The 10,847-nt window shown below is 51.1% G+C and overlaps 1 protein-coding gene across 1 annotated transcript in view; it reads right to left on the bottom strand.

Moving 5' to 3' along the window:
- Window positions 1-2,273: 2,273 nt before the first annotated feature.
- INO80D (INO80 complex subunit D) overlaps window positions 2,274-10,847 on the bottom strand; it is a 59,816-nt gene continuing 51,242 nt past the window's right edge. The window contains exon 13 of the mRNA XM_074593469.1: window positions 2,274-2,353. The gene's annotated coding sequence lies outside the window, so the exon portion shown is untranslated. The remainder of the gene's footprint in view (window positions 2,354-10,847) is intronic.

Below are 10,847 nucleotides of genomic sequence, written 5' to 3'. Positions count from 1 at the left end.
CACCAGGCGGTGCTGTGCGCGACCGAGTCTGCAAAGCAAGTAATTAACAGCGATAATTAACCTCTTTGATTACTTTTATGTGGTCCCATCAAAACTCAGGTGCTTTTGTTTACTTGCCGCGTGACAACAGCTGGCTGGATTCACGCGAAGCAAATTAATCAGTGGGCAGTACCCAGGGCAAGAAATAATTGGGAGGACTTAGTGCCACTGATTAAATTATCCATTTGAAAAACAGGAGTTCTAGCAAAGCTTTTCTCTTTTCTCCTACGTCTGCGCACCCACCCGGAGCTCGAGGCCCTGCACGGCCACCTCTCTGCAAGGCGCCGCCACGTCCCTCCTCGCACCCCACCTCTGCCACGGCCCTTCAGAGACACGGCACCGGCGGGGGTGACATTTTTCGTGCTGACCCTCACGGCCCGTTCCCCGCCCGCCATCCCCGCCGGCGGCGGGCGGAGGCGGCCCGGGCTACCGGTGTCTGAGCCCCGAGTGCCACCTAGCGGGGACGGGACCTGCCCAGCCCAGCCGAGCCCGGCCGGCCGTCACCCCTTCCCAAACTGCCCCCCTGGAAATGCCGGGGGCAATAGGGACAGCAATAGGACATCGGTGCCGCCAGGAGCTGTCAGCCCCCATCCGGAGCTCCCCGGCACCGATGTAAGTCAGGGGCCACCGCTCGGCTGCCCACAGGGTCCGTGGGGGTGAAGGCGAGACCAGAACCGGGCAGAGAGTTTGGGGGTTCAGACTCTAAGATGATCCCACGCTGTCAAAAAGGGATCTGGGGGAAATTCGGCCAGGGGGGTTTGTTTGAGTTGGTAATGGACTGTCCCCGCATTCCTGGCTGGAGAAGGAATAGCCTCTAAAAGACCATCCACAAACATCCCGCTACCCTCTGGGTACACATGCACGATGCACAACACACCCCCACCCTGGAGCCTCGCAGGGCAGAGCTGACATCAGGGCTGGTGTGGTAAAGTATGAGGAGACCAACCTGGGTGGCTTCTCCATCTTGAGCAGAATGAGCAAGTCCCAGGGTGGGAGTTTGGCCAAGGAATCCAGTGGCGTGAGGGACACTTGCATCTTCCCTCAGTCATAAATCCCAGTGCTTTAGTGACATAAAGCCAGCACTGATGCCAGCTGCAGCCTTTGTAAATCACTCTTTGCCCCTCTTCCTCCCAGCTCCTAGCTTTCTTTCAAAGATTCCCCAATAAAACACAGATGGAAATGGCCACAGGTTGCTTTCAGGAGTTCATAAGTTATTTATAATCTGCTGGCTGTGCAAGTATAGTTCCCTAAACTTCTTTAGATTTTATTTTCTCTATAAACTCAGGGAAGGGATGCAGATGTATTCAAGGCCCGGGTGACATTTTCAGACACCTTTCTGCTCTGGAAATCGCAAGGTTTGAGCTTTGCACCCCATTCTCTGTGGAGAATTAACATGTCCCTCCCACCAGAGAGGGAAGATTAGATAGTTACTTCTGGCATCACTCCTTGCCCAAGGGCCGCAGTATTTGGTGTTCCTATGGGGTCCCGAGTGCACTTGTTGCATGGGGTGAGAGGAGCTGCTGCCCATACCTAGTGCTCAGGTGGTGCTCCAAGCCCACCTTCCAGGTGACCAACGAGGGAGGTGGGTCAGCTCTCCTTCTGGTTGGGTCTCCTTCCCCCACCATCTGCCAGAGCTTCAAAAAAGCGAGGTTCCAGCCCAGAACATTGCGAGATTTGCCTTAAAAAGTTAAAGAAAGCAACAAAACTTGGGTTTACTTACCCCCTTTAAGTCTATGGGGCAAGGGTTTCAGTTTTTCTCCGCAGCACTGAGATCAGCCACTTCCTTTTTGATAGAGTGCAGAGTTTCTCACTGCGACTTTTGGGAAAGTCCAGCTGCTGGAAGGACTGGCAGCAGAGGGACCTTGCTTTCTGCGGGATGGAGAAGAGATGCAACCAGCCTCTGTGTTTCTCCAATTTTCTGTTGACATTTTTATTCTGCGTTGCTCCTTATCAGCTCAGGGCCAGCCTGGCCCACAGGCAGCTGATGACATTTCCAGTCATCGGCATTTTTCCAGTTGAGCTGAGATTAAGCCAGAGTCTTCTCATAAGGAGACTTCTAAAGAGCGCTAACAGCCTCATCAAGCAGCCCAGGCTTTCCCACAGTCTCGCAGTGCTCCTGCCGCCATGTGCGGTGTGTTTCAAAGCTGGTGCCGCACGCCATGTCTGCACCTGGAAAGGGCCCAGAGAGGGCTAACGGCCAAGCTAGCAGGGTGCTGTGCCGGCACATAGACCTCTGTCGGAGGGGAGACCTTGGCTGGCTGCTTCCACCTTGTGAATCAGCTCGATCTGGACATCACCCACCTCCTCCGTGCACCTTTGTGCCAGAAAAGACAGCAGCAAGTGTAAATCAGGGTCTGCAAGAGCTTCGCCAACAGTGATCCCGCCTTTGCCCTGGCTACCTGCCAGCCACAGCACCGTTGGCTTTAACCTTGTTTTATGGAGGCTGCGTCACAGATCCCACCACCTACACACCTCTCCTGGCCTGAGGCTCAGCCCCATGCCAGCTAAGTCACTGCAACGTCTTGCCTTGCTTCTAAGGGGGCCTGACCCCTGTTACCCTTGTCTGTGTGGTCTAGGGCCTGGAAGTAAATGTACATTGACCCTCCCCGTGAATAGCGTTGGGCGCCTGATTCCCAAATTGCCTTTGATGTTCCAGGGCAGGAGTCCAGTGCACAGGATGCCAAATGGTCTTAGTCAGTCAGTTTTTCTGCCCCTGAAAACATCACCACTTAGCTTTTAGCTCTGACTTTCCACAGATGTGTCAGGAACTTGACATAAACACACCCAGGCCGCAGCTCTGTGAGACACCAAGGCTTGGTCATCCAAAAGGGTACAGAGAAATGCATTTCTCCATGTACTGGAGCTCCATTTTACCTGGTCTGGGCAATGCAGTACGGAGGAAAGAGCAGGACAATTAAGAAATGACAGTTTGTCTTATGGATGTGCACAGACCGCCCCCCCCAGCACCTGGCCCAGTTCAGGCCCCCGTGAACACCCCCGCATTGCCACCCACAGGGCTGTGGCTTGCCCAGATACGTGCCCACGGATTCAGAGCTAACAAAAGAGGTGCTGGAATTTTGGAAGGCAGGAAAAACGGCTTGTGTGTCTTGGCAGGCGTCCGTAATAACAAATAACAGGAATAATAACAATAACAACAATTACAATAATAATAAGAAATAGCAATAAAGGACCTTGCGTGCTGCTGGCTGGACTGAGGTGCCCATGCAGAGCAGCCCATCAGCTCTCCTCGTTCTCATGGCAGAGGTGCCACAACATCAAACAGTTCCTTATCTGGAGAGAGCCGACAAGCGTGGGCTGCTCCCCCGGTCTCCTCACCCCCAACAAAATCTTCCACCAGCAGCGAACAAATCACTCACATCGTAGGCATTCAGCAGAAATCAAAGCCCTGGCAAGTTATTTTTGCCCTGACGCTCTTCCCAAGAGGAGGCTAATGCTGAGCTCTTTATCCCTTCTGTGTTCCTGCTTTCCCTGACACGCTTTGATTTTTTGCATTTGCAGGTAATTCTGCTCCGTTTGATCACGGCTCACTCGCCTGTCTAATGATTACACATCGTCCGTCTGTCCTGCGGGGCAGCCACTTGCACGGCAGCTCACTCTGCCTGTCCCACACCCAGCCCAGCCTCTTCTCAGCAATCCCACTTTGGAGATGTGTTTCCCCCTTATCCAGCACAAGGGCCAGGCCATGAGACGGTGAGCACCGGCCTCGCACGGCACTGCCCATGGCCAGACCATGGAGGAGACGGCAGCCTCAGCTCTTCCCGAGAGGTGAGGAAGCTGGGGCAGGAGAAGGAGGGCAGCGGGCATCCCCTGGCCAAGCACAGGGTTGCTCTGCACACCACTGGGCATCAAAGCTGCCCCCTGGGGACCAGGAAACATCACCAACCTCAGCCACAGGAGGAAGCGCAGACAGCCCGTCAGCCATACACCTGCTGTATCCACCATACAGGAGGATGGAGGGCCTGGGGTCAAGCAGCTGCTCCAGCAATGAAATGTTAGAATTAGAATTAGGATTTGCCATGTGTTGTGCTCTATGTGTTCATGACACTGAAGAGGCGATGTTGGTCCTGCACCCTGCCAGCTCCTGCCCTGAGCCCTGGGGCCAACCGTGTCCCTGGGGCTTTTGGCTCCCGGTGGGGCAGCAGAGAGCCTGAGGACAGTGCCATGAGCCTCCGACTTCCCAGTCACCCGCAAATCAACCTGGCAGAGAAGGTGCCATTTTGGATTCAAAGAGCACTGTTTCCATTTCCCCAGGAAGTTCCCATGTGCCCTTGCCCCAGCAGCCCCACGGATGAGAGCTCAGGGCTGCCAACAGGCACGGCCGCCTCTGCCGGCAATGCGACCCCCTTCCCACCCCGCTGCTGAACTCCCCTCTCCCTGCTCTCCGAGAGATGCATGGGGCTGGGGTGTGACCTCCACCCATATTCCCCAGCATGAGGTCCCGCTAGATGGGCTGTGAGGGTATTGGAGCTGCCTGAGCCCCACCAGCTGGGGAGCACCACAGGAGAACTCTGCCCGCTGCCCCGAGCCCCGGGACAGGACAGAAAGCTATGTGTGCTGATGGTGAGCACAATGGCATTCCCGTGTGCTGCCGGGATGAGGGTTTGGAGCTGTTATGTTTTCTGTACACAGCGAGATCAAAATATGAACTTTCAAAATTACTTGAGATTAGCTGGAGGGAAACAACAGAGAGAGGAAGAGCAGCGCATCCCTGCTCGATTTAACTGCTTGCACACCACGCACATGCTGCCTTTCTGCAAAGATGAGGCAATACTGCACTCTTGGCCAAGGGCACGTGGGTCCTCTTCATAAGTAGCCAAGGCTGTGCTGAGCTCAGTAAGGGCCAGGCAGGTCTCCTGGACCTAGATCTTACCTTCTGGCTGTGGTGCAGGACCTCAGCTGGGCTAGGGGTTCCCTGGTGTGAGGTTTAAGGTGAGTCTCGGTTCCTCAGCAACAATCACGTGTGCTGAGGGGAACTGCAGAGAGCCGTTCCCAAAGCCCCTGGGGGACAGGGGAAGAGCAAGAGCTGTGTTTTTGGCAGGGATCACCAACATCGCATGCACAACGCTGGATGCGCAGAGGAGCCGTCTCCACTGTGCTGTGCACAGCCACACCAGCGTGCCTGCCTGCCAACGCAAACATTCTGCAGAGCAAATTCCAGCTGTTTACATGCTTAAGATATGCGGATGCATGAGGCACAGGCCTCAGACACCAAAATACCCAATTATACTTGCAAATGAAGCAGCTCAGTATTTAAGCACACGTAATTTGCAGGTGCCATTAATTTTCCCCACAGTTTGGTGTCTGGTTTTGACTGCAGGCAAAAGAGTTGTCGACAGGAAAGCACACCTGCGGGTTCAAGACTGCCTTAAAAGCAGCAACAAAACAGCTATGAAACCCAGGACCAAACTAAGGCAAGCTGGTGAAGCCTGCAGAAGGCTGCTGCCACTTACGGAGCTGGGCAGGCACAGTTGCTTGTCCCTAAAGAGACCATGAGACCCAGTTACCTGACATCCCGTTAATGCTGAAGCTGCTGCCAGGCACTCTATCTTATCTCCTGAAGGAGAGCCCAGGTTATGAATACCCAACTTTTTCATCACAAAAGAGGAAAAAAACAATCAGCAAGCGGTACGCTCATCTAGCAAAGCTTCTTTCCCGTCAGATTGTCATGTGAAACTGCCAAAAAACATTCAGAGTCAAAGATGAGACAAGGAGAAGCTTAGAGAAGTCCATTACAGCTGAAAATGAGATACATGTTCAGAGCAGCAGTTAGGAAGGCAGTAACGTCAACGTGTGTCTGCAGGTCTCCAGCAAATCGTAGAATCATAGAATGTGTTGGGTTGGAAGGGACCCTTAAAGGTCATCTAGTCCAACCCCCCTGCAGTAAGCAGGGACATCTTTAACTAGATCAGGTCGCTCAGAGCCTCATCAAGCCTGGCCTTGAATGTCTCCAGGGATGGGGCCTCCACCACCTCTCTGGGCAACCTGTGCCAGTGTTTCACCACCCTCATTGTAAAGAACTTCATCTTAATGTCTAATCTAAATCTACCCTGCTCTAGTTTAAAACCATTGCCCCTTGTTCTATCGCTACATGCCCTTGCAAACAGCCCCTCCCCAGCTTTCCTGTAGGCCCCCTTCAGGTACTGGAAGGCTGCTGTAAGGTCTTCCCGGAGCCTTCTCTTCTCCAGGCTGAACAACCCCAACTCTCTCAGCCTGCCTTCATAGGAGAATAAACACATCTTAACCAATGTTGCCAGCGGAAGGCTGGTTAAAGAAAGGGAAACTTTACCATAAAACACATGTAATTCTTGGTGGGGTATGGTGAAAGGGGAGGGCCGGGAGGCTCTTTCCTGCGAGAGGCCAGGGGGATCCATGGACTGACATTCTCCAGCTTGTCACCTAGAGCTAATGGAAACTGAAAACAAGGAGAATCACTCTGCTTGCAAAGGGGATTTCTGCAGCAGACAGACGACTGACTGCGTCAGTCCCCAGAAGAGTTGGGGTGGTTTGCAGTCATGACCCTTGTGTGGGTGAAATGAAGGAGTTTTGAAGAAAAAAAATGGGCTTACTGAGGTCTAGGATTCAAATGCAAGACTCTCATTAAGTATAAATAGTCCCTCATGTTGGCATAGTGTTTTGTTCTGATGAACTGGTCTAGATTTCCATCTGTGCTGCCTCCTCCCTCACATGGCATGGGAACTCCTCACAGCCACGTGCTTCTCTTCTTGTACCCAAGAGGTAGGAAGGTGCTATTAGCAGCCTACAGCATCAAGAAGCATGTGCAGGAGCACAGGACATTTCTGGTTTAGCCATGAGATAACGAGGTGCCTCAGCATGAGGACATGCTCCCTCTGGACCTGAGCTTCCTAAAACAACGTCAGAGGACACCACAAAGCACTGGGAAAGGACCAGCAAGAAGTCTCTGGAGTTACTGACCAAACCAGTACAGCGAGGGCCGTGCCAGTTCCCCCAGCTGCTGCTGGGGAGGGAGCTTGGGGACTACGAGGTGTGGGGCAGGGGGAGGCCATCTTCCTACATCTAGAAGTAATATCACAGAGGAGGAAGCAGAGCAATATTCAGACTGATGAAGTTTGGGCTCATCTGTATTTGGTCGTAAGTGAAAGCTCTTGTGACAGCTCTCTGCAAGATAATCTGTGGTTTTTCCTCTGGATAGGTTAAGTGGCTCTTGGATGAGAAAGTGCTGAGGAGTGCTCCCTGTAGTTTATCTTTGCTAATGCTTTCTTTAAGATCCTCTTCCAGACAACGCAAGTGATGGCTCTTTTTACAAAACTTAGCCATAAAAGTTACATTAGCACAGGAATGGGTAATACAAGTTCACCTATGGAGATCGTGAGCCTGCAAAGCAACGTATTACCTTGTCGGAGAGGAGACGGTAAACCGGTTTTTTGTAAACCTTCAGGATCAGCATTGTTAATTGTGTCCTGACACCCAGCCTCCATCGGCAGAGGTAAGAAAAGTCCCAAATGAAAGGTCCTCTCTAGGAAGGACGTGATAGATGACAGACAGAGAGGTCTCAAGGAAAAAAGTGTTTGCAGAGATGCAGGAGCTTCATCCAGTGAGTCTGGAGCTGTCAAAATTCAGGTTGTCAGGATAATTGAAGAAAAGCAATTTCCTAAAGAGTAATGAGCTAAAGTGAAGGAAACGTATTTCCTCAGCTCTGGAAACAGGATATACTGAATTATCACATACTGGAAGAGCCTAGCGAGACATTTTGACATACGTCACTCAGGCATTAAAGAGCTGCAGCCTCTTTAGGAAATTAAGTAATGAGGGTGAATGGGAATAAAGGAAAGCGCCTGTTTGGAGCGGATGAAAGGACTCCAGTTGTGTACGCGGCTGTGACTGCTTCATATTGTTTGGGACTTTCAGCCCTGAAAACCAAAGAGACAATCCTGATGAAATGTGTAAGCCTTCACTTGGATGCTATCAAGACAGAATATCAAACCTAATGTTAAAGCACAAATACAGAAAGGAAACACAAGAGGAAATGAGAAGTGAAAGAGAATCTCCCTTGAAAAAAGTAATAAAGATATTCCACTTCCCCACGCTTTCCCTTATCTCACGCTGCTTGGAAAGCATCGGTTCTGCACATGTGAGCCTCTGCACAGACTATACCACGTATTGCAGGACATAATTTCTGGGTTTGAAAAGAACAATTGGAACCGAGGATGCCGTCCTGCTCCTCAGCATCCCCTGCCCAGCCCCAGTCCCGCAGCTCATGCACTGTTGCTTCTGCCAGGCGCGCGCCGTCAGTGCCGTCATGGATGCTCTGGAATAAACCTGGTCAAGAAGGTCAGGAACAACTTTGGGTTGATTATTAAAGACTCGGGCAACATTTGTATTACAAAAACCTCTTACAATGGCCTGCTGCTCCTTGCAGAATTTGAGCAACAAAATAAAACCAGGAACGAAAAACTAAAGCTGATGGACCAAGTAGGTTGTCACCCTCCGCGGCAAGCTGTAGCACCTTTACCCCTGCCCTTGGCCATCTGCTTGTGTTCTCGCTGCTTGTACCTTTCCAGCACCTGACACTATGTTCAGCAGCTCCGCGTGCTTGCTGAGGACCACACTTCTGACTGAGGTCCCTTCAAACAGCCCTGCCAGCCTGGCACAGGTCAGGGGTAGCATCAACACCAGTGCTGGTCTGGAGGACACAGGCCTGTTTGAGTGTAGTTCAGACATAGGGGGACTAAACAGCAGAGCCGTGTTGCACTGCCAGCAAGTGTTCATCGGTGAAGAAAAGAGAAAATGCAAACCTTTTGATTTGAAGCCTTCTGATCCAACAGAGAGGTCTCACCACCAGGGAGTGCACTTGACAGACGGCCACTGTGTTGTGGTTCTGTCTGAGACTGAACATGGATCACAGCTGTAAAGTTAAAATGATTCAAAAACACGGCTTTCAGGTCCCGGTCTTGTGTTGCATAAAACAGCCTGAATCTCAAGAAAGAATATACTACAGTCCTGCCTTAGCCATACTTGAATCTGCGATGGTGACGCTCTTCCACCATGGCACGCTTGTGTGGAGAGCAACCCAGCAGGCACCCACCTGGGTCCGGCTCTGCAGCTGGGGCAAATGGACCTTTGTGGTTAACAGCGTTAACGCTACCTTACGTCCTTCGAGAAACTGGGTCTCTGCTGAGCACTGCATGCCGTACGCATCCTCCGGCGAGGCAGCCGGGGCGACTGCAGGGGAGAGCGAGACACCTCCCGGGCTGCTGCCCTCCTCTCGCCACAGCCTTCCTTCTCCACTGTCGCCCCAGGAACGGCATTTCTCCCCTGCACAGATCATGACAGCAGGACTATTATAAGCATGGCATGGACTCAGATAGGCTATTAGCGAGGAACGATCCCTAGGTAAATAATTAGCAAATTACCTGTTTGAAAATAGAAGTAGAAAACTTAATTCTCAATTGTTAACAGCCTGGCATCTTTCACATAAAAATTACAGGCATAAGCCAATTTCACAATGCAAGCCTTGCACAGTAATATTGTCCTTTGCCAAGCCATTTTCCCAGAGTAAACAAAAACCTCTGGGAACGCTTATCTTGGTATAAAACCTTGCAAGAAAAATAAACAGAATGATGACCAAAATGAAAAATAAGATAGGATGTGTTTGTTTTATAGCACTGGGAAAGCCATAAAACTTAATACTCTGAGTGCAAGAGGTTGAAGCCATTTGCTCTCATCGGTGCATCCCTTCCATCAAACACCACCTTCCACTGCAAATCAAGTCCCAAACAGCTGGTGGAAAAACAGGGCAGAAGGAAAATGAGGCTGAATTATGAATTATAAGAATGAGTGGATTTATTTTTATGGCATTAGGGATGACCAAAGTAAAAAGAGGATTTTCTTTTATAGTTTTGATGTACTTAAGAATTACGCACCACAGACTGTATTTCAATTACAGGACCAGAGAGCAACATGGGTTTAAAAACCACCGGTTTTCCAGCCAGGCAGTTTCACACCTGGATAGCTGCCCGTATCGGACAGGGTGAGCAACGTGGGCTGGGGGGCCCTGATAAGGCAGCAAGAGGATGAAAAATAGTGTCTGTCATAGCTCCACAGACTGCGAACTGGAGCTTTGAACAAGAGACAAAAGCAGGCCAGAGAGGACCAGAGAGCGCTGCTAGCAAGAGCTTGGTTCCACCGGAGTAGGTTGGGGTGTAAGACAGCAAAACCTGCAGGGTGTCCGCCGGAGGAGACAGCCACTGGGCAACACATAGACAAGGAGGAAGATGTGGAGCGAAGAGTTCACAAGGTGATGGTGAAGCCAGCTGTGCTGCCAGGTGCCACAGGGACGGTGAGGTGCACGGGACAGCAGACAGCCTGTGCGATGGGCTTCCAAAATGCATGCAGGCACCAGCACTGAAAGATAAGGACAGTGTCTTTTTGTGTCACCCACTGATGATGAACAGGTTTAGTCACATTGAGTCACTTGCTCTTTTCTGCTGGTATCCTCCATCATTTTCTGTACAGTTTAGATTACATTTAGAGCCACTAGAAGATCCATGCATTGTTGGTCTCTTACAGACTCAGCTTAGAGCAGCCCAGTACAGATTCTGGCATTGGTTGAGCACCAGTCATGAAATCCAGGAAGAAGCAGAACAGGTAGAAAGCTTGCAGATAAATATCCCATGTTACTGGGGGGAAATTAAGGAAAAGAGTGCCTGCAAGTATTCAATTAATTGAATAAGAGTTGAGCTGCCACCCACCCGCCCCACTCTCTTGTCACCTGGCAGATGCCTGTGGGCAAAGTCTGCCCAAAAGCA

Source organism: Larus michahellis, chromosome 7 (genome assembly GCF_964199755.1).
Source record: "Larus michahellis chromosome 7, bLarMic1.1, whole genome shotgun sequence".
Taxonomy (NCBI): domain Eukaryota; kingdom Metazoa; phylum Chordata; class Aves; order Charadriiformes; family Laridae; genus Larus; species Larus michahellis.
Note: the sequence above shows the minus strand (reverse complement) of the source record. Positions and strands in the feature narration are given on the sequence as shown.